Source organism: Gobius niger (assembly GCF_951799975.1).
Source record: "Gobius niger genome assembly, chromosome: 15".
In the NCBI taxonomy this organism is placed as follows: Eukaryota; Metazoa; Chordata; class Actinopteri; order Gobiiformes; family Gobiidae; genus Gobius; species Gobius niger.
In genome coordinates this window covers 4,724,737-4,731,075 of record NC_136866.1, presented here as the reverse complement: position 1 = coordinate 4,731,075, position 6,339 = coordinate 4,724,737, and positions in this window count along the sequence as shown.

The window sequence follows — 6,339 nt, the reverse complement described above, 5'->3', positions numbered from 1 at the left end:
ACAGTCACCACACCTAAAATAACACAGAAACTGCAGAAACAGAACATTTTCCATAAGAAATGACCGACAACTCACTTCATCAGTTTTTTTTCTATACAATTATTGCCATTCTGTTGCGTAATTACTGCAATTTAGAGATAAATGATCATGTGTCTAATGCAATTTCTTTTTTTTACTTTTCTTGCTCCAGATGCTACAACTGTTAATAGCACGACATCAGCTCCTGTAGTGACAACTGTAATGACAACTGGGGCGAGTAAGAGACGAAAATAACACAGCATTTGACTGTAAAATGAAAAGTTGTAAATAATTGTTTTTGTTTAGACACAACGGCTGATATCACAACAGAGATGAGCACTACTTTTCCCTCCACTGCGGTCACCAGTGAGTCCTCACTAACACAGACATAGGATCACTCTCTCCTGATGAACTTTCAGGAGGAACATCAAATATATTTCTAACAATCATCCATCACACAGTTGTCAGAAAGACAGTGTTTGACTCATTTCTCACGTTGTCTCACCAGCTCCTGCATTTCTTCATGGATACATCATTTCTATTGAGTTGAACACCACAGATCCAGATGTGATAAATCTACTGAGGAATATTCTGGGAAACACCTCTTACCCCATCAGTGTCAACAACAGCATACGCATCAACAGTGTTGATCTTTCTACAGGTGAGAAGGTTTTTAGTTTAGGCCATGAAATACTTTGTAAATACTGTGACTATCTTTCTGGTAACAAACCTGAGCTGAAATGACTGAGTTTGACTGTTTGTCCCCAGTGTGCAGTCCCAACAACAGAAGTTACCAGTGCACATGTGAGGAGCAGTACCGTTGGTCATGTGACCTGTGTTTATTCCATGGATCATGTGACAGCATCACTAATGACACCTGTGGATGTATCAATGGCCGTCCTGATGGACAGTACTGCCAGCCTTTTGACAGCAGTAAGCTCTGAACTGAAAATACTGCACAGCAATAAAGACAGCAGAAGTGAAGCACTTACCCATAATTCTTTGTGTTCATCACCAGACTTCACCGCCTGTTCATCGAATACAGCTGCCCCAACCACACCTCTATCCACTGCAGGTAACAGACTGGCTCACTTTAGGGCTCAGAGCTAAGAGTTTAAGTTTTTGTGATCACATTAGTATCTGCTGTAGTGACAACTGTAATGAAAACAAAAAGCATGAGATGAAAATAACAGAACCCGTCCTTCAAAAAGAAAGTTGTAAATAATTGTTTATGTTCACAGACACAACGGCTGATATCACAACAGAGATGAGCACTACTTTTCCCTCCACTGCGGTCACCAGTGAGTCCTCACTAACACAGACATAGGATCACTCTCTCCTGATGAACTTTCAGGAGGAACATCAAATATATTTCCAACAATCATCCATCACACAGTTGTCAGAGAGACAGAAAGAAAGAAATTATTCTATGGACACAGACATTTATATGGTTAGTCTGGTGTTATAAGTGATTTGCCTCAGGTGCTCTGTGGAGCGGGTCAATGTAGGCTAGCTGATATCGTAGAAATGTGCTAGCCTCGCACTAGCCTAGCGCCACGAAACTGTTCAAATATAAGAACTACTTGAATTACAAAAAAAATATCTCCAGAAATCAGCAACACTCTGGGGCGACAGTGGCGCAGCTGAGCGGGTCGTCTCATGATCGGAAGGTTGGGGGGTTCGAATCCCACCTCCTGAAAGTGCGCACTATCGTTGTGTCCTTGGGCAAGACACTTCACCCACATTGCCCCCAGTGTCTGCATACGTTGGTGTATGAATGGGTGAGTGGGTCCTTGCTGTAAAGCCCTTTGAGTGCCTAATGTAGGTGGAAAAGCGCTATATAAGTTGAGACCATTTCCTGTTTACCATAACTAGGAAATTAGGCCCTCTGTCAAAAATTCTGAATTATCCCTTTAATAAGGAAGAAAGAGTTTTGTACAAATATCACAGCCTTCAGAATACATTTCAACACTGGCCCAATCATTCTATTAGCGCACAACTGCATATCCCTCTGACATCTTGCAAATGGACCTTTTGGCAAAGAAGATGCTCACTTTTGGTTTAAATGTTTTTACAGGTACGACACCCCATGCTTCAACGGACATGACAACTCCGGTCACAACCATGGCATCGACCAGTGAGTATAGATATGTCAGCAGTCAAGTGGTTCATTTACTATAAACTAAAAAAATGAATAATAAACACTGAATGTGATTTCAGACATCACGCTTAATACCACAACAGAAATAACAACAACATTAACAAGTGATCCACCAACAGGTGAGGGTGTAACATTTGATGTCCAGTTGTTTTCCTCATTCCTAATTTTCAAACGTGTGTTCTTTAGATGAGACAACAGCTCAAACCACGCCTCCACAGACCACAGGAATAACACGTGAGTCGTTCTTGTTATGTTTTTTTTTTAATCATGCAATAGTGTTTGTTAATTATTATGTGCACGTCGCAAAGAGAAACAAAATATTGCAAAACCGTGTACGATTTCTCCGTCAATAAAGCAATCTCTTTTCTTTTTTCACAGCCACTCCTCTACAAACAGAAAGTAAGTGTAAACACATTTACCAAAAAGGTTTAAAAAATACTACAAGTAACAGTATAAATTACTTGTTTTATCCTGTCTTTTCACAGTCACATCTCCAGCTACAGACATTACTATGACAACCAATGCAACTACTGCAGCTCTCACAGATACTACGAATGCTACAACGGCTCTCTCTCCCATTACTACTATTACTACTCCTGCTACTCCCACCACCCCTTCTGATACAACCCCTTCAGATACTCCCACCACCCCTTCTGATACAACCCCTTCAGATACTCCCACCACCCCTTCTGATACAACCCTTTCTGCTCCTCCCACCACCCCTTCTGATACAACCCCTTCAGATACTCCCACCACCCCATCAGATACTTCCACCACCCCTTCTGATACAACCCCTTCAGATACTCCCACCACCCCATCAGATACTTCCACCACCCCTTCTGATACAACCCCTTCAGATACTCCCACCACCCCATCAGATACTTCCACCACCCCTTCTGATACAACCCCTTCAGATACTCCCACCACCCCTTCAGATACTTCCACCACCCCTTCTGATACAACCCCTTCTGATACTATCACCACCCCTCCTGAAACAACCCCTTCTGATACTTCCACCACCCCTACTGAAACAACCCCTTCAGATACTCCCACCACCCCTTCAGATACTCCCACCACCCCTACTGAAACAACCCCTTCTGATACTCCCACCACCCCTACTGAAACAACCCCTTCTGATACTCCCACCACCCCTACTGATCCAACCCCTTCTGATACTACCACCACCCCTCTTTCTGATACTCCCACCACCCCTACTGAAACAACCCCTTCTGATACTCCCACCCCCCTTCCTGAAACAACCCCTCCTGATACTCCCACCACCCCTTCTGCTACTACTTCTCCTCCTGAACCAACCACACCAACCACCCCTGCTGCTACTACCCCTTCTGCTACTCTCACCACCCCTACTGCTACTACTCCATCTCCTGGACCAACCACACCAGCTCCCACCCCTGTTGCAACCACCCGTCCTCCAAAAGGTACTGAGTCCAAAACATCATCCATTGACTGCATAACTTGTAAATAAAAGTTGCTAGATAAGTTACTGGTATACTGAACCTTTGGGCTGGTGGCAGTTTAGTCCCCGCTGTGAGAATGGTTGAACCCACGGCCACTGTGCCACTATGACTCGAAAAGTCATTAAAGCAGTACTAAGTAACTTGTTTACCTTAATAAACCCTTTTCGTAGTCGCTCTGGGGGTAATACAAGTGTTAATGGGGGGTCTTTCATCTCCCCCTGGTGTCTCTGGCCAGAAATCCACAATTGCAACTTCGCTACCTCCGGGTAGGTGCCAATACACACTAATGGAATCACAAAGAAGGAGCTAACAGGCTAACGGGCAAAGCTAAGTAGTATTTACAGCCAAGTTTGATGATCTCCATTGTGAAATTGGATGTACAATATCCCTCTCTCCTTCTGTCTTTTCTGCCCGGAGTAGTATTTACTCTCACGGACAATTAATGAGTAAAAAAATGTAACATGCTACAACACCTGCAGTGGCGCTTATGGCCTCTAGGGGCACGAGTTACTTAGTACTGCTTTAAGGAGAAGCAAGATTGTGAAACACATATAAGGAAAGTCTCAGCAGCATGGCGCATTCACCCTTTAGCCAGAGGACTTTAGGTAGAGGAGTTTGCTCACCTATGTCATTTCAGGGTGGGTTTTCTCCTCTTGTTTTCGTTTCCCCCATAGATAGGATAACCTTCTTTTTTTTCTACACTCATTCACAGGATTGGACGTGACCATGTCATTAAAATTAGACAAACAGTTTCAACCAGAACTGTCGGATCCATCGAGTGAAGCCTTTCAAAACCTCGAAGATGAAGTTCTGCCAGTGGTAAGTGTTAAGTATTATTATTCATTTTATACATTTCTAAACTGTTCCTTCCTTCTCTCAACAGCTGAAAGATCAGTACAGCGGACTTACTGGATTCATTGAGGTCACTATTAATGCTTTCAGGTAAAATATTTTAAGAGAAGATTAATCAAACTGTGCCCACTACACACAGGTCTAAGTTACACAAGCTTTACGTTGAAAGAGAAAGTTTGGAGGTGTGTGTTTGTAATTCATGATGTAGGCGATGTTGTGCTCTGTTACAGCCGAGGCAGTATAGTGATACAGTACACTGTTGAGACCACACAGATTTACCCCGAAGAGATGATCAGAGTCAACGAAGGAGTTCCCGAAGCGATGAGCGCAGTGGCACCTGTCATTGGCGGCGTAACTGCGTCTTTAACTGGTCAGTATCAGCGACATTTTGTTTGTCTCTTTGTCTCTTGTTCGCATTACAAAATCTAGGATATGAACGGTCACATAATGGCAGTTTAATATTTGTATCTTCCTTTCACAATCTATTTATCTATCTGTCTTTTTATAACCCCCCCGCAGCCACCGACTCAATCACTATCCCCCCTCTCACCTACACCGGTAAGAGCATGACGCTGCAATGTGGCTCCCCACCACCAGACATCAACCTGGGTAATGTCACTGGGGTTGAATGGAAGTTCAAGGGCCGGCCTGTTAGCGGCGGGCGATACTCGGTGACCACCATGACGTCTCTCACCATCGACCAAGTGATTATGGCAGATGTCGGTAAGTTTGCAAAGCATCGTTTGTTTTTTTTGGTCTTCCTTTCATTTCACGCCCCATTTTAAAGCGAAAATCCAAACATAAAATCCGCAATTATTAAAGTTGACTCATAATTTTGCATGTGTGTTATAATATTACGGTCTTGGCTCTGTCTACAAATATGTCTATGACTATGATGTCATTTTCTTGCAATACTCAACTGCCTGTAAGGCGCTTTAAAGAGGGGGTATTATGCTTTTTTCAATCACATAGCACCAGTCTATATCACACTACAATGATGACAAACCTTCTGTTGGTCTATAAATGCAGTAAATTAGAATAACTGCCTTGTATAAAATTGCTCTCTCAAAATGGCTGTAGTGAATGTCTTGAAATAGGCCTCTGTCTCTTTAACCTCTTAACTCCCGCCTGAACCAAGCACATTTTCTCCAGTTTGGCTTTACCCCAGTCCAAAAGCTTCTGGAAAAAAGCTGTGAAAAGAGCAACAAAACTGAGACGAAAACAAGGATGGAAATGTGACAAAAAAGTGACAAAAAATTGACGAAAAAGTGACAAAAATGTGACAAAAAAATTACAAAAAATCTATAAAAATTTGACCCAAAAAAATGAGAAAAAATGGATTAAAAAAAAAATGTGACAAAAAATTACCAAAAAACAAAACAAAAATATGACAAAAATTTGACCCCAAAAAAAAATTACAAAAAATGACGAAAAAGGTACAAAAATGAGTTGAATACCCAACAAAAAAAAATGATGGAAAAAAAATGTGTTGACGTGAGGAAAAAGATCCTTTCGGTTCAGGTGGGAGTTAAGAGGTCACGAACCTCTGAGCCTTTCCGACACGCCCCCTCCACACGCTGTCTGTGGCATAAGTGGGGAGGGGGTTCTGCTGAGGAGCAGTGGTTGGTTACTCGGCTGGTGACGAAAGCTCGGAGGCGTCTCCAGGAGGTGGGGGCGTTCCTAGGAGGACTCTGGCAAACCTATCCCTAAAATGGCCGCCATCAGAGTTTTTACAGATTACTCAAAAATACGTGAATGTGCCAAGGCAACACTTCAGGCATGTTTTTAATGAGGGAATGACATAATAACATGATGTAAAGCTTGACAATG